The sequence below is a fragment of the Anser cygnoides genome, chromosome 4 (assembly GCF_040182565.1).
Source record: "Anser cygnoides isolate HZ-2024a breed goose chromosome 4, Taihu_goose_T2T_genome, whole genome shotgun sequence".
Taxonomy (NCBI): domain Eukaryota; kingdom Metazoa; phylum Chordata; class Aves; order Anseriformes; family Anatidae; genus Anser; species Anser cygnoides.
The window spans coordinates 52779862-52806431 of NC_089876.1; the positions used below are offsets into that span (position 1 = coordinate 52779862).

General features: G+C 39.0%; 1 long non-coding RNA gene across 1 annotated transcript in view; it reads right to left on the reverse strand.

Annotated features, from left to right (window-relative positions):
- Nucleotides 1–26570, reverse strand: part of LOC125184306 (uncharacterized) — a 112895-nt gene that overhangs the window by 58914 nt on the left and 27411 nt on the right. The window contains exon 2 of the long non-coding RNA XR_010831172.1: nucleotides 13875–14111. This is a non-coding gene — a long non-coding RNA (uncharacterized lncRNA). The remainder of the gene's footprint in view (nucleotides 1–13874; nucleotides 14112–26570) is intronic.

A 26570-nucleotide genomic window follows, 5' to 3' on the forward strand; every position in this document is an offset into this window, starting at 1 on the left:
TGGAAAAAGTCCAAAACCCACACGGTGTCTGAATTTCATATTCCCCTGAAATTAGAGGTGTGCACTGTGCAGTAAGATGACCTTCTTCTGTTACTCTCCCCGCTATACCCTCACAATTTGATGTTCTCATAGTTACAGCAAAAATAACCAGGAATATACGGCCAGCATAACAAATGTAGTGGCAAAGGTTGTAACAAACACTGGATATTCACAGAAAGTAGATATGGACCAGTTCCCTAGCTTACCACACTTTAAATATTGAAATGACACAGAGATCTGAGATTTCCAGAATTCTCTTTCTAAAACGGTAACTTACCGAATCCATTAAATACGAGACAGCTGTTATACAGAGTGTTTTATGCCCGGAGGAAAGCAGAGAAGCTGCCTATTGCTGTGGCTTTTTGGCATGGCTCGGAGGCATGCCAAAGACCATAAAACAGCTTTTCTTTCAACTTTTTCTTATAATACTTCTTTGTAATACTTAAAAAAAAAATAAAAAAATCCTCCCTTAATAACTCTCCAGAAAACTTCGCAGCCCATTTCATAACTCACCATGCAAGAAGGATAGGAAAAAGCAAGGCCAATACAGCATTTACATCTTCTCCTGATGTCGGCTGGAAGCTGGTTCCTGCAGATGCAGTGCCTGCAGCTCATGCAGCAGCCTTTGGCCATGCCAGTAGGCTTGCACATCTGCATGGGAGCTGTGTAAATGGGCTTTTTTGTTTTTACCATAGTCTGTGACTTACAAACTGAGACCAACAGGCTACATGAGGGGTATCTGTTATCTCAACTGTCATTCAGCATAGGAGACGTGGCTGAAATGCATAGATCCACCAAACCAGAAGCTGAAAGCTCTAACGTGGATGTAGGTAGATTTCATGTGTTTTCCCCTCTCTGAGTGAGTTTTCAGCCATGAGTTTTAAAGATGATCCAATCTATGATGAAACTTATGTATGCTTGTGCGCATGGGACTTATCAATACAAATGTCTTCTTTGTGTCTTGGTACATTCTCATAAGACCTCAGCCATGTCTCTCATCCATAACTTTAAACCAGTTTTAGAACATTTCCATCAATGCAAAGAAAAGCATTGCTTAGAATTTATCAAAGGCATTATATAAATCTCCAGGAAAGCGTCCAATCACATTTTAAAAATAAATATAAAAAAAAATAGAGGGGCTCAAAACTGTTATTTAAATGTGAAAAATACTCAGCCAATGTTTTATGATCTCACTTCAGCAAAAAATAATATTAATTGAATAATGCTACAAGAGATTAATGGTCCAAATACAGTGAAAATTCAGTAAAATTAATTCTATAAGAGAATAACAGAAGTGCATTGGAGTTTGGTTGTTGTTATGTTGACCTTAGAGAAGAAGATATGTATGCTTTATCCAGAAAAATGAAAGGGGAATAACAAAGCAGTAATTTCTGTTCTTCCTTGTGTTTCCAACAAAAGTAGTTCATAGACATTAAAAATAGAAAATATATACTAGGTCATGTATTCCACCTCCTTACCAGGTGAAGATATTTTGACTTACCTGCAAGTCATTTGGAAAAAATCATATTTTTCATGGTTAATAGCATTAGCTTGTTTAAACAGCTTTGAAGTGAAAGCAATATTGAAGCATAAGGTAATAAATCTTGTGCCTTTATTTTTCTATTGTTCGGCTGAAGAGATTTTGCAAAGGCAGTTTATCGAGGAAGCAGTACATCAGTTCATGTTATGAATAGTGTTTTTGCAATGCAGGAAGCCTGTTTATTTATTTATAAATGACAGCTCAGATTCTATCAGCTGCAGAACTGTCAGGCAGTGACAACCGGCTGACTCGCAGGCGCAGGGACCAGAGCATTTCCTGGCAGCAAAATCCTGCCCACACAACCTCGGGCCAAGGCAGAAATCAGGCAGAATCCAACCCTTACACTGTCAGGTCAATTTGTAAAATGCCGCTTTGGTAGAGCCTTCTTCTGCAATCACTGCGCTTAAAAAAACGCATCCGTAGACACAGTTTTCTTCCCTTTGGCATTACAAGGATAGAGGAGAGTAAACATAGCATTTTGCTCTAGGTTTTTCTAATCTCTAAGGCTTTTACTGAGGATTTCACCCTCAGACACTGGTCACCAATCCTTAATGTAAACAGCCAAGCCCCATAATAGGACTTACCCTAGCATACAGTGAGACAGCAAGATGCCAGTTCACAGAGCATTACAGACGAACAGAGCCTGTCTGCATTACACTTGCCCTGCTTTCTGTTCACTAGTGGCACTGAGTTAAAGTCTCAATATCTTAGACAAAACATACATAAAACTGAAGTCATTAGATAACGTATTCTGCACGCTTTCAGACCGCACACACTACCGTTATGGCAGACGTCATATTTTCATACGGATATTGGGCAGCTATTCTAATTCATAAGAAATAGGACTAATTAGCAGGAACTTAAGGAAGTAAGCAAGTAGGTTATTAAATCTGCTTGCAAAAGTTAATAATCTAAAAAGCTAATAATCATCATATAGGTAATGCATCCAAACAGCATCACTGCAACTGCTTAGAATTTGCCTGCTCATTTTTTTCTATGTACACCTAATAACATTTACTCCCAGCAGCGCAAACAGACCTTCCACATCCTGTATCGAGTGATCATTCTGCAAACTAGGCAAAACAAAAAATACATAAAGCCCTGAAATCACAGAGTAAACGCTAACAATATGTCAGTTTTGCCGTAAGATTGTAAGACGTGAAAAATATTTATTATCCTTTATATAACACTCAAATGGGGTAATCTGTATAGACTGAAGACTGCGGAATTGTAGAGAATATGCCATTTGTATCTGTAGCTATTCACAGAACAGAGCAATTCTTCCACAGATTATTTATACAGTACACAGAGAAGAATTTTAAGTGATTGAAGAGGCTGCCAAACACCATACTCTGCCTTCAGGATATAGATGATACCTTTAAAATGGGTGAAAGACTAATTAATCTTGAACTGTTGGTGGATGATATATAAGATAATGTACCTTAGCCTGACAGCATTTGGGGAAGGTAGACAATTAAAAACTGAGCCACAATTTTCTTGGCAAGACAGCCTGCAAAGAGAAGCAAGACAAGAGAGCTTAATATACAGGTGGATAAGAATTTAAATGCCACTTGAAATACAACTCGAAACTCAATCTTCACGGCAAACATTATGGGTAGCTACAGGGCAGCCAACTTGCATTTGACAGAAACCACAGCTCCAGGCCCTTGAACAAATATCTTGGTGGGAGAAAAGGCTGCTCTATGTGTTTTAGCGTAGTATCGCTTTCTAGCGATAAGTAATCTGCTACTTTCTAACAGATGCAACTTTCATGAGAAATTACTATTATATCCTTCAATTTTCTTGAAGAGAACCATCAAGATGCATGTAGCCCATAATGGAACAACAAGCTCCTTTTGCTTTTTCACATTGGCACACACCTATCCATTACTTACTGTTATTCCTTACCATATCTAAAATTAGATGACAAACTTCCTAAAACAAAGACTGTATCAGCATAGCAGTCATGGCCTTATCCTGAATGAAACAGAGAATTTAAAGATCTAACGTCAAATTAGTCCAAACCTGGAACTAGTAGCATCCAGCCCCTGAGCTCCAGCATGGAGCAGAGTAAAAACTAAATTACCCCGCTTTGCAGATGAATTTTGCAGCTTGCACTGCACTTAGTGGCTAGATTGCTTCCTGTAACTGAGCTAAGAGGTTTCAAGTGATTGAAAATAATCAAGGTCTTTTGTTCTACAAAAGTGCCTGGCAACTTCAAGAGTTATATGAGTAATAGGCAGCAATGGGTGAGATTTGGAGGAGGAGGGATTGGTGTCTAGCGCTAGGCGCTTGCTTAATCCCCTTTTAGGTACTGAACTCTAAGACAGACACTGGACGTAAGGAATTAATGATATAAGCATCTGACTTTTTCCAATTGCCTTGACTGAAAGACATCACACCTGAGAATATCAAAACCTACCTGCCAGAACTTTTCACAACCCTCATGCAGTGCAGGGGAGGACAAGGCAGAGACAACTTGATTCTATCACTATGACAGCAGGCTCATTTAATCTCTCAGTACAGATTCCACCTCTTTCACATATTTTGTGTCACATTTCCCTGGCTTGCACTAGCTCTTGCCATACATGACACAACCCAAAGTGCAATCAAAAGCAGGATTGCATTTGCATTGACGTGAAATATTTTCTCTTTTGCACGTGATATCAAGATTGGTGCCTAAATCCTAGATAAATCAGCAGAAATCTGATTACTGAAAAGCATCCAGATGGGTAGTTTCAGGTAGCAGATGTCTCATGTGGCTCACTTGTCTAGCATGAGTCTATTACTCTTCATCCTCTCTTACGTTAATAAAAGTAGCCTTTTCAATGGTTTGTTTAATTATGGCTTCACAACTAGCATAATATTTACTTGCACACTCGTAAAAAAATATGCATTCACAGGTTGCGTATTTGATCTCTTTTTTTTTCCATTTTTTTTTTTTCCCTAAACAAACATGACATCATGTCCCCGCTATCTCATTTTCAGCTGCTCAGCATGGCAGTGAGTAGTAAGGACACATGCTGCTAAAACAGACAAAAATCTTTTATTTATCATTCACAAATCTCCAGAGCTTCAGTACCACTCAGGTTAACATACTTTTCATACAAATTATTTAACACTTAGCTGTTCGAGGGATTTACAATGAAAGCAGATACCAAATACTTCTCAAGGCAACACATCAGTGTTGAATAAATCACTTATTTCTGCAGTTCTCGCTTGCCCCATTTTCATATCCATTTATCTGGATACTGGGCTCTATATGTGATGTCTTTACTGCCAATATTTCTGGGAGGTAAAACCGGAGTTAAGCAAGTGCAGTAAGCAAGTGCTTAATTCTGGAAATGTCAGCCTAGGACATATTAACACTGCTCACCCAGTGATGCAAAGAGATAACAGACATGACATCACTCTTCCATTACTACCAGCCTTTTACAATTCTCTGTTTTAATTTCCTTCTTCAGGCATGTAGCTTGTTCTAGGGACCATAAATAACTCTAAAACTGAGATAAAGATATCAAAAATGAACTTTTTACAAATTAAGCTTGTAGAAACCTCCCATTCTTGTAAAATCAGACAGTATTTCTCCAATATTTTGAAGCAAACCTGTACTAATGATTTCTTCACAGAACCTTACAATAACATAAAATACAGTATAATATACTAAAAATTTGCCTGTGCTGCTACTTTCTAGTGAGTGGAAATAGAATTCTTAACTAGTAGAAACACGGATTATTTTGCAGTTCTGTTATTGATTCAATAGGTATCTTCGCATGAGTTCGATAATTCACTGAATTCTTTTGAGGTTAATTACTGCTGGTAAAATACTTTGCAGCTTCTGAACAGAAAAGACAATAGCCCATACTAAGTGCCTGAGATTAATTCACGCTGGGATTGATATACAAATAGTACATAACCCCCACCTTAAACAAGATGACCAGACTTCTGCTGTAATAGAAATACATGATACTTTTAAACTCAAGCCAGTTTTCAGACTTGAGTTATGTCGCTTGTAGAAACTGAAATTGGGAAAAATCCAAAAAAAAAAAAAAAAAGGATATGTCTTGCAACAAGGACCTTGTTGATCGCAGATTTTGTTATCAGAAATACTCTCCAAGATCATCAAGAGCCTGATATCACAAGCAATGTAGATAACTAATCCCTTCTGTAAACTAATCAAAAAAGAGCAATTAATTTTTGGTGCTTGCTTCTCCACTGCTCCAGTTTCAAGACTATTCTAGAATATAACTCATATGATATTTATATTTTATAGTTTCTGCATAAGGTTACTCAGGCCCATTAATACCTCTATTTTTTGTTTGCTTGCTTTAACTTTTATCTTAAGTAGTAGTTTTTTGTGTTGAACTACTTACCCCACTGATGACACCAACATAACTTCAATAGAAAGCAATCTTACCCTCCTTTGGACTCAAGTTTTCTAAGCTAAGCAGATTTCTTTCAGTCTCCTACCATAAGATATGCCCTGTGTCATGCTGATCATCCCACATGCTGTTTTGTAAAACCTTCATTGTAAATGTCCACTTTCTTTCTTTATCTACTTATTTTCTAGTACCAGCCTGTTTAAAATAGCAAGTGACAAAAACAGAGATGGAGCTGGATCAGGAGTTATAAAGAGCTTTGGCTATAGAAAAGTTAGGGGAGGGAAGCATCTGAAGTAAAGAAAGAAGGCTCAGAAGTTACCAGGATGTGATTTAGTGTTGTCTTATAAGAACAAACATAATCTGCAATGCTTGTGAATAATGACAAAAGTATTTATTCTTGTTGGGGGTTGTTGGTTTTCTGTGTTTTGTTTTGTTTTAACCAGATAATTTTTGAGTCATATGCATGAAAGTTTGCTAGTATTTTTGGAATATGGTCAACTATTATTTCATCAAGACCTTTTTCACTGGCACAAATACTTTCCCCATGTCTGAACACTTACATTTTAGGAAAACTTTTGTCTTTTTCAGAGCTACATCACATAATTATTCTATGATTAACTGTGTCTCTGTCTTTATCACTCATTTTCAATTTACAGTAGATTTCTTATTAGTAGTTCTTAAGTACCTGACCTTGTACTAGAACATTTCATTCTATTTCTATTAATGCTGTTTTAAGGTCACCCTGTTCTTCCAATGTATTATTCTCATCTTCTTATAAATTGTCAGTGTATCTTAACTTTGAATGACTACCAGATTTTGCTATGTGGCCCATGACATCCCTCTTTATTTCACTTTGTTTAGGACAGCATGGACTACTGGGAAACGGTAGAAAGAATAAGCACATGCAACCTGGTGAAAAACAGTTTTCCATGACTGCAATAACTATGGGTGCAAAGAGAAATAGCTGGAATTTGCTGCTGCTATAGATGGGCTCAAAATTATCATCAGCCCATTTTCAGCATTTAAATGAAATCTATTTTTGCTTCTTACATGAACCATGACTTTCAAATGAAGTAACTTTCAACTGAGATTGAGCCCACTGAAGATCTAAAACACCACTGCAACACGATTTTCTTAGGCTCCAAATTTAACTATGACAAACAGGTACACACACTTGAATTATTCTGAACTTTCATGATAGTTTTCTAAATAATACAAGTTAAATTATTCCAAACTTTGCTCTACACAGTGGAATTTTAAAATACGCAAATGAAAAAGCAATTATGAAATACTTCACTTTGTATTTTTTTCTATCTAGTGGATTTGGTCCATTTGAATTGAAAGTGAACATCCCTGAAACTAAAAATAAAATAGTAAATTACCATGCATTTTTGTATGTGTGTGTGACACTATGTCAAACAATACATACAAATCACATAGGCCTGTTGCATATATACAATAGAAACAATGACATTTGTTTACTCACAAATTCCAGGTTGGTCACAGCTTATCACATTGTTTTGGATCCAAATGCATGGGTCACATTTTTATAAACACATGCAGGTAAGTGAGTAAAATGGACTTTTGGCCCATTTAAAATGAATTAACTTTAAAAAATTCTCTGCATCATCTGCCTGCCACACTACTGGTTGAAGCTACTGTAGTTTGCTTTCACTTATTTCACTTCCTTCAACTTCAAAAGATTTGTCTTCACCTTTTGTCAGGTTTCTTCATATGTAGGTATAACCCGGTATTTTATGTTTTATGGAGACATTATTATTTGATTCTCTACAGACAATCAGCTGAACACTTGCATTCTTACCTCTGACCTCAGCACCTTAGTACCTTCTCACCAGCTTTGACAAGAATGACTTCTGCTTTGAAGAACTGGGTTAAATATGCCTAACTGAAAGGGATTACCTTTCTCCTTTGCTTGTTCTTGCTTTTTAACTCCATATGTTCATTCCATACTAGAATTTCCAAACCTATGTTGATCCGGAAGCTGCTGTTTCAATTTCCAAATGTATTCTTCTGATAACTTTCTGCAAAGAGCTTGGCTGTGTCAGAATGCTAGATTTTGTCAAAGAAATCCCAACATCATAACAGTTCTACTCTTTATGTAGACTCCATTAAGGAAACTGACTTTGGGCCAGATTTTTTGAGCCAGGAAAAATTAGAGACAGAATTGGAGGGGAAACTTTGAAGACTGATCTTCAAAGACGTGATTTGATGTGGCTTTACAGCATAGATTCAAAGAACAAAAGCACACATTAAAATAGACCCTACGTGTTGGGTTTATGTGGCCAGGTTTTGGTAGCGGGGAGTCTTCAGGGGTGGCCTCTGTGAGCAGAGCCCAGCAGCTGCCCCATGTCAGATCACAGCAACAGATCAGCTGCAACTGCATTTGGGAGACAGGAGTGAGAACTGTCCCTGCAGCCCCCAAGGTCAGTGCAGCAGGAGGGCAGGAGGTGCTCCAGGCAGGCAGCAGCAGTTCCCCTGCGGCCTGTGGAGAGGCCCCTGGTGGAGCAGGCTGTGCCTCTGCAGCCCATGGGTCCCGCATGGAGCAGATCTCCACGCTGCAGCCCGTGGAGGAGCCCCCGGTGGAGCAGGTGGATGTGGCCTGGAGGAGGCTGCGGCCCATGGAGAGCCCCCGCAGGAGCAGGCCCCGGGCCGGAGCTGCAGCCCGTGGAGAGGAGCCCACGCAGGAGCAGGGGGTCTGGGGGGAGCTGCTGCCCGTGGGGGCCCTGTGCTGGAGCAGTTTGCTCCTGGGGGATGGACCCCATGGTACGGAGCCATGTGGGAGCAGTTCTTGAAGAGCTGCTGCCTGTGGGCAGCCCCCGCAGGCTCAGTTCGGGAAGGACGGCATCCCGTGGGAGGAACCCCACGTGGAGCAGGGGCAGAGAGTGACCGTGAAGGAGCGGCGGAGAAGCCTCAGGGACTGACTGCAGCCCCCATTCCCTGTTACCCTGCACTGCTCAGAGGGAGGAGGTGGAAGATGTTTTTAGTGTGCTTTTATTTTCTCACTGGTCTTGTCTGCTAGTAATAGGCATTAAATTTCATTAATCTCCCTATGTTGAGTCTGTTTTGCCCATGACAATAATTGTTGAGCAATCTCCCTGTCCTTATCTGAACCTTTGAGACCTTTCCGTTGTATTTTCTCACCATTTCCCTTTGAGGATGGGAGTGATAGAGTGGCTGTGTTGGGAGTCCAGCTGCCCTGCTGGGCAAAAACCCCACACCCTGGTAAGAACAGAACAAATATCAGATCTTTTCAAGACAATTTCTAATAGTATATTTGGAAAAGGAATAATTTACTTGATCTGCCATTTCAGGACAAATATCTATTTCAGCCCTCTTCACTGTCATTTAGAAGTGTCTATTTAAATTTTAAACAACACTTTAATCCCATTTAGATGGGATCCAGGAATGCCCAGTGCTTGTACTGTGAGTTTGTGTTTTTCTCAGAACTGAGAAATTATTGAACATGTATATTACTGGAGCAGAAGCTCAGGAAAGAAATGCACCCTTACCATTTTTAGGGGTGCAAGATAGTCATTCAGCACCTCACAACGAAGTGACACTGGGACAGATCAGAAGCATGTGTTGCAAGACAGTGAGGACTAGAACAGTGGAGTTGGACACTCTTTGTATAAAGGCAGTCAGATACTGACTGGCAGAGCCTTCAGGGCGAGAAATACAGCATGGCCATATACACATGCATCCACAGGAAGGAGAGGTTTGCCTGTCTGAGGACAAGTCCTCTCCTCATTCAAAAAGATATGCAGCCTGGAAGGTTGTAGGCATTTCCTATTGAACCAAGCTCTCTGTTTCTCCATCTGCATTTGTCAGATACTATTCTTGCAGTGCATCTATTTTTTCAAGGCCAACCCAGCACTGTTCTACTTGCATATATGCCTGTGTTATATATCTCTCTTCATAAAAGAGATGAACAACATCCTTCAAGCAAAAGCTTAAAGCAGAATCTCATAGGTAATAGATCTGAATAAGAAATATCGTATTTTCTTTTCATGAGAAAATGAAAGCAACCACTCTTCCACAGAACACCCACAGAATCGGCTGAAACATTAATGAGCAACAGGGAACACATACCAGAGCCTTTGCCTGCTTTATTGGCTCTGCTTTTCCATGAATGGCAGAAGATATAAATATTATTGTTAGCCTTAGGGCTCTCTTCAAAAATTCTTGTCTGTATCAACTCATGTTGTGAAAAAGTGTCAGGAGCTGTGTTAAACCACTGCAGGCTGAAACTGAAAAATGGCACAATAATTTTTCCAACCAGTGCATGCAAGATCAAAGCTGTTAAGAGGGGATGACAGGTGGCATAAACGTCCCAAGGCCCTGACTCACTAGAGGCATAACAGCATCCACTGTAACTCTAATAAAAATAGCCCCAATAAAAACACTGTAAAAAGCTGCAAGTAGCCTGTTATATCTTTGACCTTGGGGTCATTCCACCAACAGATCAGCTGGCAGCCCAGTGAGAAAAGTGTAACTGTATTTTATTCCACACACAGGGCTAAAACTGTCAGATATTAAAATATCAAAAAAACGGTTTTAAAAGATATTTATATTGATTACAGCAACAAAATCAATGCCAATCGCTGTATGAATATGCATCTTCAAAGGAATTGCATGGTTCTACATCACTCCTCTTTTGCTCTGTAACTAGCAATTTTGTTAATGTCCTCTTATAAACTGGTGTTCAGGCTTGAAGCTCTTACTTAAGTTAAAATAATTAATTGACTTCAGTTAAAATTAATAGTTAATGAAGACTTTAATGCATATTCTACTTGTAAAAACTGGTAATATTTGTAGCAGCTAGTATAAAGTGCCAAAGCTCGACTTCTAGTAAATCATATTAATAGCTGTAATTTAAAACGCAAAAAGGCCTATACTTAGCCTTTGAAGAAAGTTATTAGAATAAAATAAATACCTTTTTTTTTCTTTCTCCTAGATTCTGCTATGTGGTTTTCCTGCTTTTTTGTTACATACCTATAATCGTATTTGAATAATTATATCGATGCTGTTAATTGCAGCATCTTGAAATACATATCAAAGTAAACAGAGTGCTAGTAGTTAGGTATCTACTTTGGAAAGAAGCACAATCACAAGAGAAATTAACAGAAGAAAGAATATCAAGTATCAACACTACACAGAGTAGATTTAGGTGTTAGTTCCTCAGGCTGAGGAAAACAACTAGTCTTTTCCAACACAGTACATAAAATGTAGCAGTATTCACTGTGATAATAACCCAAAGGCCCTAGGAAGCACACACAAAAAAATAAAATGCTAAGTTCACAAAGGAAAATATAAGGCCAAAGCATTATTTATAGGGATGTGCTTGGGCCCTTAACCTGTAAATAAATCATACTGAATTTTTTCATGTGAATGAAGCCTCAAATTTATTTCTCCAGAGAAAGACATGAAAGTCTACAATGCTTTGTGAGGCAGACCTGGTACAACAGTAGCTTAGAGGCTGAAGAGAGTTCATTTGAATGTTATTTAAGCATCAGCTCCATAGAGCTTAAAGTGATTTTGCACCAGCCTCTGGAGAGCTCCAAGCTACAATCCAGCAAAGCTTTGAGGACCAGGTATAAGCAGAGCTGCAGGGGAACGAGTTGTGTTCTGTAGAGAACGAAGGCACCTGCTCCCAAACTGAGCTGTGAAATCCCACCTGTTCATAACAGGAAGGAAAAGTGGTCAACATTTAATACACATTTTCAGGCATACACAGCATATACATACACTGACATACACAGTCAGTGATGGGTGTTGTTTTTGAAGTAGCAGAGACTATTACCCAACTCACTGATATTCAACGACTTCAGGTACTACTTGTTGAGTGTGACAAGCTGGGCACTCTGACTTGGGTGAAGGTGTTTTGCACCATGCTGCAGCTCAGGGTTACCACTGTGCTTTGCTTATGAAAGTCAAGGAGACTTGCTTCAGAGTAGGTCATGGCCAAGAGCTCACACTGGGGCTGCTGGGCCACCTGTACAGTACTGCAAGGGCAGGAACACAGTGAGGGCAAAGCCTCCTGCATGTGTCACCAAGCCAGCCTGCATCGCTCTTGCCCACTCTGTGTCATAACTTCAAATTGGCATGTAAAATGCCACGACTCCAAGAAAAGGCAAAGATAACACGTGCACAAGCCACTGTGAAGAAAAAATAAAAAAGACAATTCCCAGACATTCCCCAGCCTGATCATAAAATACTTTTTGAAAGTCCTAATGTCAACTGAATAAACAGCAAGCCTCAACTCCTGCACATACACTAAACCAGCTCCAAGCCTCACCACAAGAAAAGTTCCCACACTCAAGCTGAATTGACAAACACTTCCAGTGCCTTAAAATGGATGTCTCTGGGTTTTGTTAGCCACTGCTTCATAATCGCAAGCTGCAAAAGAAAAGACGAGAGACTAAAGTGGAAAGCTAAACAGGGAGAATGTTACTCCCTCAGTTTCAGTTTACGGTCTTTATTTAATTGCCAATTAATCTGATCATTTTTTCTATCAAACAAACATGAACATTTCCAAGCAAGAGACATTTCTCTTCCTCCTTTTCTTCTACAGTGCTTATGAAGTTAAAGAACAGACAAGGAGGGGCAGCACACCTATTTTACTCAAATGAAGGATCATTAGGGCCTGTCAATGTGGCAGTTCATGTCAAGCAAGTGGTACTTGCCCCCCAAAGAGTTAGTTGGTTGACAGTGTGTCACTCCAGCAGCTCACAGTGCTTCCTGACATTTGAAGATCAGCAAATCATATATTTTAAAAATAAATCAGGTATAATGTATTTTACAGGCATGGGGTTTATTATTATAATTCCAATATGGACATGCCTTATCTGCTGGGTACTGTATGTGTGGATCAGGTTTCTTGAGAGCAGATGTGACCTCAGTATTTGATTTCTAAGGATCCTCTGCTTATCACAAAGAGATTGCTATAATTTTCTCTTTGGACAGATGTGGTTATTTCTCTGCTTTATACCCTTTTATGTAATACACTACTTGTCCCTTATCAAATGTCTGCCTGAAAAGGTGAATGCTAATGTCAAAGAATTTACATAAAAGAAAAACAAAGCATTTTTTTCTAATTGTTGGCATAGAACAATTTGCCTTTTGAAGCAGTAAAATTCATTGCTGACAATATTGTTACAACATATTTAAATTAGTAAAGCATTGATCCTGCAGGGGAGCATAATTAGCTCTGCAGAAATACATGCAGGGAGAACGTCAAAAATTTTTCGTAGAGTGACTTGAATTACAAATAAGTGGCATTGCTATTTTTACTACACATATATTATAGGTAGAGTTGCCTAGATATTAAGGCACTCAGCTAGATGGAAGAAAGGAGAAGGGCATGAACCACATTATTTTTTTTTTCTTTACAAATGTTATTTAATAGGTATTTGCATTATTATCTTTGCTGGAGGGACTTGAAAGACTGCTAAGAGGTGCAGCCTTGCACTTACATGAAGTGCTGTTTGGTAATGCCCCCTGCTACATGGCCCTGAGTCAGCTGGTGGCCAGACCTGAAGGTGGCCAAAGAGAGGACAGCACAGTGCAGCAACCCAAGCCCAAGGAGTGAATGAGCACAGCAGAGAGGACCAGGGAGCACCAGCTGTGATGCTGACAGTGGGGATGAGGAGCAGGCTCATAGAATCACAGAATCACCAAGGTTGGAAAAGACCTCCAAGATCATCTGGTCCAACCATACACCTACCACCAATGTCACCCACTAAACCATGTTCCCAAGCACCAAGTCCAACCTTTCCTTGAACACCCCCAGGGATGGTGATGCCACCACTTCCCTGGGCAACCCGTTCCAATGCCTGACTGCTCTTTCTGAGAAAAAATGTGATGGAGGAAAGTAGGAAGGGATCTGAACATACCCTGTTCCCCTGGCTGTGTTACAAGAGGCTGGCACTGCCTTCATATGGCCTATCAAGGGAGGAGAGGCTGTCACTGTCCTTGTGGAGCATGTTCAGGGAGAAGTAATTGCGACATCTTGGTACGAAGGGCAGTGTTGACTATGGCAGCATCCCATCTTCTGACTTTCACATTAAGGGAGTGCTACCTTAAGTCTGAATTCTTGCTGAAGTAAAGCAGTGACTTTTCAGTAATAGTACCTAGAAACAAACAAAAATAATGAGCGTAGGATAAGTCCTGTCCAATTTCATTCTACTCTGACAACTGACACAACTTCCCCATGATGTATGCATGATTAATAATTTATAATTAATTCATAATTAATTGTGATAGTGCTTTTCCTAATTTTAAGTAAGCACCATAGCAAAACTGTCTAATTGAAATCAGCAATGGGATAAGATTCAAGATTCCTTGGCAGAATGCTTGGATTAATAGGAAAAACATTCTGAGCTGCCTTACTCAAACATTAGAGAAAGCTGGTTAATTACTGTAAGTCATTATTACGCAGGCTGAAATACAAACTGAAGTGGAGTTAATCTTGTGATCACTGATATGCCCAGGAAGTCTGGTAACTAGGCTTGCCATCCATAGAAATTACACTCTGCAAGATCTCTAACCAAAGCTGGCAGTACAGCATAGAGGATATGTAAAGACTGAATGAAAAGAAAAAAAAGAAGTAGAAATATCTCATAGCTGTCATGGTTGTTCCCCCAGAAAAAGACATGTGCATTTTTATCCCAAAACCTCCTGAAAATCCTAGGAAGGGAATAGCATCACAACACCCTAAACAGTATTTGTCTTGGTACTACAAACACTGGTACTGCTCTGAAGTGTACTGTTTTTGTGACCGTTTATTCATGTGCTAAACTTCAAAAAGTGGCCTTATTCTACACACACACACACACACACACACTAATGTGCTCTATCCTGCCAATTTACAACCGCAACACCAGCAAATAACCCAAGATAACAAAAGAAAGCAAGACTGAACAAAGGAGTTTGTCTCTTCTGTTTACCTACGATCTGTACTCACAGCGATAAAGTGGTAAAGTGGCAAGGAAAATGGACAGAAACTCTTTTAAGAAGAAATCTGGGTGCACAGTAGGTGATCATTGTTCTCAATTGGATTAAAATGACTGTGATGTATATAGAGCATCACGGGAAGAAACGCAAGAAAAATGTTAAGTCTTGAGATAAACAAATCAGTGGATATTCGTAAAGTAAAATTTCCAGCTCAGTGAGGCTTAAGGCTGGGAAATAATTACTCTTACACCTGAGAAGTAAGTACAAAGTTATTTGGAATGAATCAAGTCTACCTTCCCTGGTCCTTACCTTCATTAATTCCTCAATGTTTAATGAGCAGCTCTTGCTTGCTTTCTGCAGATGTTGTTGATCAAAACTCAGGCATGTGAGCTGCCCTAATTACAACTGCCATCCTTACAGCAAACACAGTCTTAAACTTAGCTGTGTACTTACTGCTTTGATGGATTTGATTTTGTACAAAGAGGATGAGCTTATGCAAACGCAACATATTCCTGCAGCACCTACTTACAAAAAGCTTTTATTGAAATCCATAAAACAAGTCAGATAAGTGCAGACCCTTTATAGGAGGAGCAGAGTATCACTAGGTCTGCAATTTTTTAATTACCCTGTTTAAAAAAATATATATATCTTAAAGATACATTACAATACATTATTAAATGAGCGTACACTGTACAGATGAGAGCAATTTCTGTTCACGCAAAGCTTTCTGCTTTAATTTATTAACGTATTACATACTACTTACCAAACTAAAATTATCGTGTAGTCTCAGGCCAAAGAGGTGCCTTCGCAGACTAAGTTGTCTCATTATTTATTCTTTATTAACCATCTGGGCAGCTGATTACTTCCTTCAAGGTAATGCTGCTTCTTGCAGCTCACAGTCACTATTGCCAAGGTTACTACAGTATCACCTGGCGATATGAGAGTACTTTTTGGGATCTCGAGCAGTGTTCCTTCTGCCAAGCACCCATCCCAGTGACCAGCAGCACCTTCCTGTCCCACTCAATTCAACCAAGGAGCTGGGGCCATGCAAGAGGCTCTGGCATCCATCCCAGAGAAGAGCCCTGCCAGGCTGGTATGGGGCATCTCTTGCCCCTGCACCTTGCCCAGTGAAGGTTGCATTGGGACTGAGGTATTCCTCCAAGTCATCGTTTTCTGACAGAAGTGCCATAGCACTGGGAAACCACTGTTTTCCCCATTACCATTTAAGATGTGGACAAACTGGCTTACCTGAAATGAGGCTTTTACAGTTACTTGCTAGCTATCAATAGGCAAACAGCATGCAGGCCCATTTTTGAGGAATTTAAACTTAGTTCTGCTTTTGAATTAAAGCTGCAGATAAACATAATGTTTCATATGTTGTTTGAGAGAATATTATAGGCATTAGAGGCTTAATGTCATTACCACACTGAATGCCTTTCTCTGCCCCACTTGCAGATACAGATAGATGCTTTTGTCACTGTACGAGGAGACCGTGCAAAACTGATTCTGAGGAACTTCATTATGCACTGAATGCTATCGCCTCTGGAGCCTTTTAATATCAGCATCCAATGCTTTTGAAAACTTAATGGATTTAATATGGTCTTCCCTTACCTGACCAATTTGAATCTTTGAAATTTTGTGCAATTAAATTTCACCCAATTTCTTACACTTCCATGATGATGAGTTATGAAATGCAGAATCGAGGGGCATGGGTTTTAAAAAACAAACACACCTTGAGACCAGCATCAGTATGTGAATGAGCATACATCTTAGGTATTTCCGTCACTCTTTTTCTGGTGGCAAGCAGAAATTTCAGAGAGAAATTGCTAGCAGATAACAGATGTGATGCATGGTGGACCTACAACAACATTACACTATAATACTGAGCTCAGTTATGGTCACCTTGCTATAAAATTGATAATACAGGAATGGAGAAAGGAAAATAAAAGGAACACTGAATGATGCATAGATTTGGAGAATATAGTTATACAGAAAGGCCAGTGAAACCATGCTTCTTTAAAAATGGAGAGACAAGAGATATGCAAAACTGTGTAGACAATCGAAAGTATAAGCAGATTTTAGGTACCTAGTTCATACAATCTGACTGAGAGAGGTTCATCTAATGAATCCCTGCCTTGAAATTACTCAGAAATCAGGTACACAAACTGAAGTCATGAAAAAAATGCAGCACTGTGCTATTATTGATAAATAACAGTTTAATACCTGAAAGCACAATCTGAATCTTTGTTTTGAGAATGTTAACAGCAAAACAAAATGAAACAAATGAACCAAAAAAAAAAACTGATAAGCATTTCCTTGGCAATTGTGAATGTTGTTAATTTTGGGGTTTATGTGAAAGAAACTCTGCTAATCATGAAGCTAATGAATAATGATGGAGCTAATGAGAAGCCAACTAAAAACTGAAAGAGTTGCAGAAGTTGCTAGTTGTAAATAAATAGAAGGAACCAAATTACATGACACTGGTTTAATTTAATTAATTTAATCACGAGTTTCTTCTCGACACACAGCCCAGCAAAGTGAAAGGCAGCAGGACAGTGTGAAACACAGCTCAGCACTGCCCCATCCGAACTGAGGCTGGGAGAGTGGCTGCTCTGACTCTCCAGCCACATAATGCCTGAGCATCTTCAACAAAGTGGAACAGCAGAAAGAAGGGAGAGGGAAGCTAAGTGGAAAAGGAGAAGCTAACAGTGCAGAGAGCTCCCTGGAAATTATGCTGGAATTGCAGCATTTCTCGGATCAAGATGCCGGGGGATGAGAGCAGCTGCAATATGATACAGTGTCATAATACAAATGAATGAAAAATTAATAGATGAAAACATACATCTCCAACTGAATGTGTAATTGATACAATTAGGCATTTTCATTTAGAAATAACACTGTGCATATGCTCGTCCATATTTTGGATTATTAATATTGTCCTATAGATTCTACAGAACTACCAGGAGATGTCTCTTCTTTGTTCGCTTTTTTTTTTTTTTTTTGGTAATTATACACTGCCTTGATGATGTCAGTTAGCTTATTTAGGGTTTATAAGATTCATGGTAAGTGCAGCAAATTTTGTGCTACAGGAAGAATTTCTAAAGTGTTTATTCTCTGTGCTGTGAGAGTGGTTAGCTGCTCCTAGGCTTGGATTCTTTGTGCAGGCCATGTAAACACTGAAATAAAGGCAGGATGTAAGAGAAGAGAGAAAAAGGTTCAGGCTTTGCTATTTTGTCAAAAGGCTGGCAGAGTACTGTCAATCTGGAAGAGACTTGATGAAACATTTTACACCAGGATGGTTCCTTTGAGATAACATTTCTCACAGCAGGTTCAGTCTTCAGTGTTAAAGAAAAGAAAAACAAAACAAATTAAAAACAACAAGGCTAATAAAAAAGAAAATGAGGCTAATACCCTAATGTGTGCATAAAACTGTACAGCAGCAGACAATGGACACTGCAGAATGGCTTATGTTCTGTAATATTTGCAAAACAGATCAGACAATTTTCATTTCAGAAGTTCTGGCATTAAGAACTAAAACAAAAAGATTGTTTTTCTAGTTTTGTTTTGAGTTCTAAATGCAAGGATCTAATACAACGACATTCTTTTTACTAATTGAAAGAATTGTGAGAATTTGGTAATTTCCTACATTTTTCCTATTACCACCATAACTTTTAAATTATCTGTTTATGGTAATTTAGTTAGGAAAATGGTATATCATGTATAAAAAGTGGCAGCAAAGAAAAGGTCTCCTGAGACTGGTGGTAAATACATTAATACTTAAGATGAAACTTAAGTAGAATAAACTTAAAAAAAAAATAGTGGAATATCAGACATAGGAATGAAGGATGCATTTACCGATGACTCATTACCTTGCCCTACAATCCCTTCTTCTACTGTTGCAAACCTAAATTTTCTTCACTCTTCACATCAGCTTTTTGCTATTGTCAGGAAAAGGTTGCTTTCCTCCCTCTGCAATCCACTTCTGCCGGCAACTAGGGGACTGAGAATAAGCTTGAGGCATAACTGAGCAAATAATGTATTGTGTTCTAGAGTGCGTTAATATAACCGTGTTTTAACTGCTGCCAGGCTACATCTCATGGCCTTACTTCCTTGTCCCCTTGAACCCATGTCAGGCTTTTCACCTTCCCTGAATCTGTGAGTTCCCCAAAGAAGGAAGTGCTGCTTTGCTCCTGCTTGCAGAGTACCTGCCTAGCTGTGACACAGCACAAGGCACATCTTGCAAAGGAGTTGCATGTGCTCTTCCATGCAAATTTTACCTTCACACCCCCTTTCTCCTACTACTTAAGTCCAAAAATGTAAAGAGCTGTTCACATGTCAAGTGTTTCATTTCTCTTTTTGTAGAGAGAGTAACAGTAATGATGCTAATATCTTATGTTTTGACTTCTCTTGCATTTGAAAAATTCCAGACTGTTCTCTATTTATTCCTCACAGCATGTTTAACAGACCGTTGTCTTTGTGACTCTCATAGTGATTTTGGGTATCGAGCCATGCAGCCCCCTGTGAGATAAGGAAGCAGTACAATTATTTGATAAATGTGAAGTTGCACTAGAGAAAGATTGCAGGCTAAAACTACACAAGTGCCTAGGTTTCCTACACAGTGCATGGAAAAGACAGGGTTTCCAAGTGGGATACACAAAATGGCAAGCCATCATATTACATTTTCAGCTAATTAACTAGGATAAAATATTGAGGACATTCACCACAGGTAGCTCCTACAATATCCATAGTCTGAAACCTGTTCTAGAAAACTGGTGCCTTCACAATAACGCTCTGGAGGTACTCTTGCCATTTAACAATAGCGAGGCTGTGCTATCTGGTGAAATATAGCTTTTTCTGTTATGTCCTCCCATCTAAAAAACTGTGGAGGAAAGAAATGAAACTGGATTTCTGAGGGAAGCAATCAAGGAGGAGACTACTGTGTGAAAACCCAAAGACACACCAGGAATGAGAAAATGTAATTCCTTCAGTGTTGCTGTTGCAAGTCTCTTTTCCTAAGCATCACGTGAGTGCTATTGCATTTGGCCTTCCAGGAAATTTAGATCTAATGTGGTCTGCTTTCTAGACCCCAGCTGGAATCAAAGCTACAGTAGTCCTGCTCCCCGCACGCCTGACTTTCAGAAGGGGAACACACAAACCAGTCCCTTTATCTCTGATCTCTCAGTCCTAATCCTGAAGGGAGACATGTAAAACATCCTCGAAATGTAACTCATCACAATGCATTTTGTAACTCTCTTGGATAGCAAACATCAGGATTCAATAACGGTTCTGGTTTTATAGCAAATCATAATCTCTCTCCACATTAGCCTGTCGATGTTTCACAGTCTGTAAATGAAAATGCCTCCCTTGCAATGAAAAGATCATAATCTTAATATGTTTCTTCATGGTAATGTTCCTTCTATTCCATAGATACCATACCTTTTCTCTGTCAAGCTAATTGATACACATCTAATGAGTGTATCTATGTCAGTCTCTGTATAGCTTTGAGGTTTGGGGCTTCTATTTAACACTGTAAGACAGGCACTGCGTCCAGGAGATTTTTGGTATTTCTTCTTCCACGTGTGTTTCCTGGACCATTAAAAAAAAATACATAAATAAAAGAAAAACCATGAACCTGATCTTGCCAAGACCACAACAACATCCCCCAGCCTTATCAAATATAGGTCATATTAAACTATCATTGAACAAATAAAGAGTTGGAGAGACAAGGACCAACTTAACCAAAACTTTTTCTTTTTAACCTTTTACTATAAACCCTGAGTTTGCTATCGGTTTTGAGCTACATGCAACCTCAGATGAGTAAGACCCAAACTAAGAGAAAATGAATTCAGCCACTTTGGGGTTGCATGAAAAGGAGTCATCTGGACAAATGGGTAAAGTAAATTGTAGTTAAAGACACAAAAACTCTCAAAGCTTAGAGAATGCACTCAGAGTCAAATTACTCATATTATGCATAAGACCAATAGATAGCATGTGACATATATTTGAAAGTTATTTGTTCTTTCTTTCCATTTCTCCTTCAGCAAACTTTGATTTGTTCACTATATTTCCATTACTGTATGTGTACACATCAATTATCTGCAACTGGTGGGGTCCGTATCTGGCACACACAGACACTGATGCAATGTTTCAATCCAAACATTGAGCCATTTTTTAAATTCACATTATTATAATTACCATCCAGACCTTTCAAAAGATCAGTCTCCAGAAATGATGCAGCAATTAAATCAATACTGAACATTCAGCTCCCTTTCCATTTTTTCTGAGCAGAGGAATGCTTTGTGTGCTTGCTGCTTCTGAAGCTGCAGCTGAAAGTCAAAAAGGAGTCAACGGCTTTGAACTTCTCTGCTCAGTATCTGTCATTAGGTCCTTGTAAGCTGAAGAAGACAAAATCCCTATCCTTGATGCTGGAAAGAGAAGAGAGGTTTGCTTGGTCTGCACCAGGAAATAAGGGCTGCATTTGTTCAGTGGTACATACTAATCACAAGGTATTGAACAGCAGGAAATTTTTAGGCAGCTTACTTGTTAACAATATTTATTACACATTTCTATAAGCCTATCAAGCATAGCTTGTTATGCTAACATGCATCTTCATGACTTCAGCTTCGTATTAAAAAAAAAAAAAAAAAAGCACTGTGATGAAACTTTCCAAAAGCTACCTGAGCTGTCTTCCTGTCTCCTGTGTCCCTTGGCCATGGTATTTTTGGCAGGGAATAAAGGGAAGGAGAAGTATGTGCTTCAGTGGTGACTGATGTCAGTGATCCTCAGAAGGTCACCATAAGTCCTCTTGTGCTGATGGATCCTGAGGACCTGATCTCAGCTGGCCACAGGCTAGGCTGGGAGAAAGCATCATTCATCAGAAATAGGCTGTATCGCTGTGCAGAACAGACTCAAGAGTACATCTTGATACAGGAGAACGTTTGGAGAGAGACTCCTATTATTCTTCCACTCAGAGCACTGCTTTGTGTCATTTTTTCTCTGGCAGCCCATTTGAGAAGTGCGGAATGACACCATCATAGAGATGTTTGGCATGGAGCTGAGAGAGGGTGAGGAACAGCTCAATTTACACCACTCAGGGCATTTCTGTCTGAGTTATAGTAACTCAGAGACAGGAGAGAAACATATTTGCCTATGGAGTAAATCTGGAGAGAGTCAACTGGAATTAAAAATAATCTAATCCTCAGTCTCCTATTGTATTGTTTTTGAGCTGAAATTTTATTTAATTGAGAAAATAAGAAAGAAATTGGACAGCAGGTTCTATTTAATGGGACAGCTTCTGTAACAGCTACAAAAATGGGTGTGCTTTTTAAGGTGTCCTTAAATTAAATGCATTTAATTCCCTACTTGTCCCTATTAATTAAACATATTTTTCATACAATTCCCAGAGCTCCTTTCATTTCTAAACACAGAAATACTTACGCTGTCTCCAGGCAACTGGCCTTGATAATATTAATTTGCAGGACACAAACAACACACCATGTCACTGAGCAGTAAGAATGTTAAGAAAGCACTTCAGCACTGAATTTTAATTTTCAACCTTCCATCAACACAGGCAAAAAATCTCATTGTATTCAAAGTAATATTCTTGAAAGGATATGGTATCTTAATTTACATATTACTATGGAGGAAAGTAAGTCAAAAACCTCTGTGAATGTTATTGACTTGAAACTAAAATATCTGAAAGGCATTATTTATGGTTGGGCTTAACATCCATTATATGAATCTTTGCAGTTTTCAGGAGAGGTGTAAACTCCTTTACTTGGCAGTAAGTATAGTATTTAGCATAAGGTAATTTTGGAAATAACATTTGATAACTACTGGAGACAGAATAAGAAAGATGGCAATTTAGCTTATACAAGCCTACACAAGCTGCTGCTCAGGGCTAGTTTTAGTTAGGTGTCCAGGAGGTTAGGCAAGAGGTAGACATCACCAATCCCACATACAAGTGGATCTGAGAAACAGAGGCTATTCCACAGGCAGAGATCAGGCAAACAAAGACTGCTCACAAAGTAGCCTACACTTACAAGTCTAAGATCATTTGGATTAAAATAAAATGGCAAAGCACCCAACATCATGATTTCTCTTCCTTTCAAATATCAGCTCCCTCTTGTGCTGACACATGGAGCACTGAGGCTTCCAAAAGGGAACTAAAAAAAAAAATAAAAGTGTAATTATTAGAAATACCAGCTACTGTGCCTAATCTCATTCCCTAGAATAAATAAATAAATAAACACCTACAGTAGACTTCAGAAGAGAAGGTTAAAATTTTATAAAGTGCTGAAAACATTCTGAGATAAAATGGAATGACAAATTCAACTGTGGGAAACTATCAGCTCTCCTTTCAAATGTGTTTTTTCCTCCACAGCTAGCGCCCTTGCTAGGCTCTTTGGAAAAAAAAAAAAAATCATGAGCAATATGCTTGATTGATTAAGGTTATATTACAGCACCACCTGTCAAAAGAGCATTCGGCTCTTTTGTTTAGAGAACACCTTATCTTTATGAATGCAATGGTTGCAAGAAGTGCCTTGGGACTGTGCGGGATGGAGTGATACTAATTCCAGAAATAAGAGCACACTAGAAACTGGATAGAATACGTGTCAGGTCACTCGTGGTTATAAAGTGGCTCAAAATGAGGTGTCAGTTGTATAAGAGGTTAGCATACATAAATTTGTTAACATGGATTCATAGATTTTAGGGCCAGAAAGGACTATTAGTCTGACATTACTTAGTTCAACCTGCTGCATATCACACATCGCCCTGCCGTGGGACCTACAATTTGTGCTTAGCCGGAATACATCTTCCAGGCAGGCATTCTGTCTTGACCTGAGAACATCAAGAGATAGAAAGTTCATCTCGTCCCAAGAAAGGTTGTTCCAAACATTAATAATCCTCACCACTTAAAAAAAAAAGTGATGCACATCACCAGTTTGAATTTGTCAATCTTCCAGCCATGAGTTCGCATCATAATAGTCTTCTTGAAGATTCTTATTCACGATAATCAAACATTAAAAATCAAAGCAACAACCACCACCCCTCAAAACAAAACAAAAAAAAAAACAAAACAAAAAAACAAAACATACAAACAAAAAACACCACCCTGCAGATTCAGATGGCTCTCTCTTTCTCCAAGTATCTTTTAGAATCAGCTTCAATGGTTTATGATTGCACAGTCTGTGTTTATAATCCTTTGAAAATGTGGAAGGTGAACGGTATGGGATATCCTGGTCACATAACTGTGAATAAATGCATACTTATATGCAGAATGATCTCTTCTACTATAGACTGTGTTTACACATCAACACATTTTTGCACTCCTTGGAAGCACGTCTAGCTTTATCAAAAAGGAATTGGTTTCATGTGCTCCAGAACTGCTCCTGGAATAAACTAAAGGTTAGTGGGATGATTGGGAAACTGGTTACAATAACACACCCTTCATCCAAACTAAGGTACTAGCATAGGCACCTTATAAATCCTAAGTGGTTTCAAAGTCACTGCTTTTGTGGGCAGAATTCTTAAACCTGGAGATACAGGCTGAACTCCTTGTCCTTAAATATATGCCCCACATTTGGTTCCAGTAAAACACCAGTCAAATTCGCATTAACCACCTGCTTCTTTTAATTATTGTTTTTGTCATTTTTGCCTTTCATGAGTTTTATCACTTTATAACTCATTTTTTTGATTATTCATGATACAAACCATGCAGAGCATTGAGCTAAGTACTAATTCTGTCAGGACCACACTTGAAATATTCCCAAGAAAGGAGAACATGTTATATCTTGTACCTAAACTGCAACATCTCTCAGGCTGCGTGCCTGCTCATTAGAAGGGCGCTGCAGCAGGGCCAGTCTGCCCAGCTCCATGCAGCAGGCTGCTGGAACAGCCCTGAGGGATCGCAGAGGAGATCATCCTGGTGTGACTGAGAAGGGAGGTGACAGGGTCATCAGCGAGTTAATTAGAATCACCTCAATGTATGGAAATCCTGAGTTGCCTTGAGACAACCCTTATACTTCAGCTGGCAATGGGCTCTGAGGGACTGCTCACTGAGAAGAAACGGCAGACCTCTGCCTTGGCCTTTTCCCCTCATCCTGCCCACGTAAAAGGGCAGGGAGAACAACTGGCAGAGGGACCCACATAGCTGAGAAGCAGAATCTGTGAAATATTTCTGTGCTGTGGAATAAAATTCAGCGAGGCAAAGAAGTTATCATCATTACATTTGCATTATAAAGGAGATTTAATTTAGTATATAATTTATTTTGATAAGCAAACATTTGTTATTTCAAGGAATAAAAGAATAGCACATTTGTCTTCAAGCAAAATTAAATACCAGATATCTACTGGTAATTCCAAGCCCTTTGAAAAATAAAGGTAAGAGCATCACATTCAAATTATTTCTCCAGATATTTATAGGTTTGACCTTAATCTCTCTCTTACTTTAATATTGTTGCCCTAGTCTACTCTGACCATGTGAGCAGTCATTGGTAATTCCTAGAGCATTATTGGAGTACTCCTCCAAGAATGCCGATGGCAATTTTGGAAGTGGGTTTTCATCCTCCAGGGCTCTAGGTCACGTGGCTAACATTTAAACAAATTCACATTTCTTAGGGCAAGCTAGAAAAACACTATTTCATACATATGTCCCATTAAGGTGGTACAGTGTTTTCCCTTCCCACCGCTTGTCCTTGGGGCCTTAACTTTCCAAAGAAGTATTGAAAGCCATACCATAACTTCCCTGATATACAGGAGTTAATCATTTATTTTGCAGATCATCTCCCACTTTCTCACAAAAATATCTATGCCTTTCACAGCACCACCTTCCTAAGATACATTCCTCAAAGGAATCACCATCTGAAATATTTGTCTTATCTGTTTAGCTTGGATAACACATGGTAACAATTGTGAGCAAATATACTGCAATATGGTGTATTGAGGCAATGCACAGTAGTCATATCTGCATGTCACACGTGTACTTGGCTATATTTTATGGTGCACTGCATTCTACATGAACAAGCAAACAAAAAAGCCTAGAACACATACAACATGTATCAACAGTACTCTATAAGAAAGCAAACTGCATACAGAACAGTAAATGTTCCCTAAACCATGGTCTGAGGGTAAAAAACAAACAACACCATGACAATACCACAACTCCCTTCCCCCCACACCCCCCCAAAAAAAAAAAAAAAAAAAAAAAAACACGTTCAAGGAATGTGGCACTTCGAAAAGACAGCAGATAAATTATGCTGACAAACTGCAGTGGGAGTTTAAAAGCTCTTAAAAAGGCAATACCTTCTAAAAGTGTTTCTCACCTTATCGGCAGCCAAATAAACAATCTGAAGCTCAGATCTGTTCCTCCACCCTGCTGCTGTTGGGAGGAAAAGTAAGAGCTCCAAATATTTTGCACTTGGTGAAGCAGCACGCATATATTATTGCTCCAGACTAAGACTGTAACATGAAATATGAATTCTTAAATTCTCTTTTCTTATTATTTATTCACTGGCTGTTACCTGACCATTGCAACAATCGGTTATCAAAATGCACTGGTAAAATCCTCTGTCAGCTATGAGCTATAGCAAACAGATATCTTTGTAAGCACTCATATTTAGAATAAATCCCCAAAT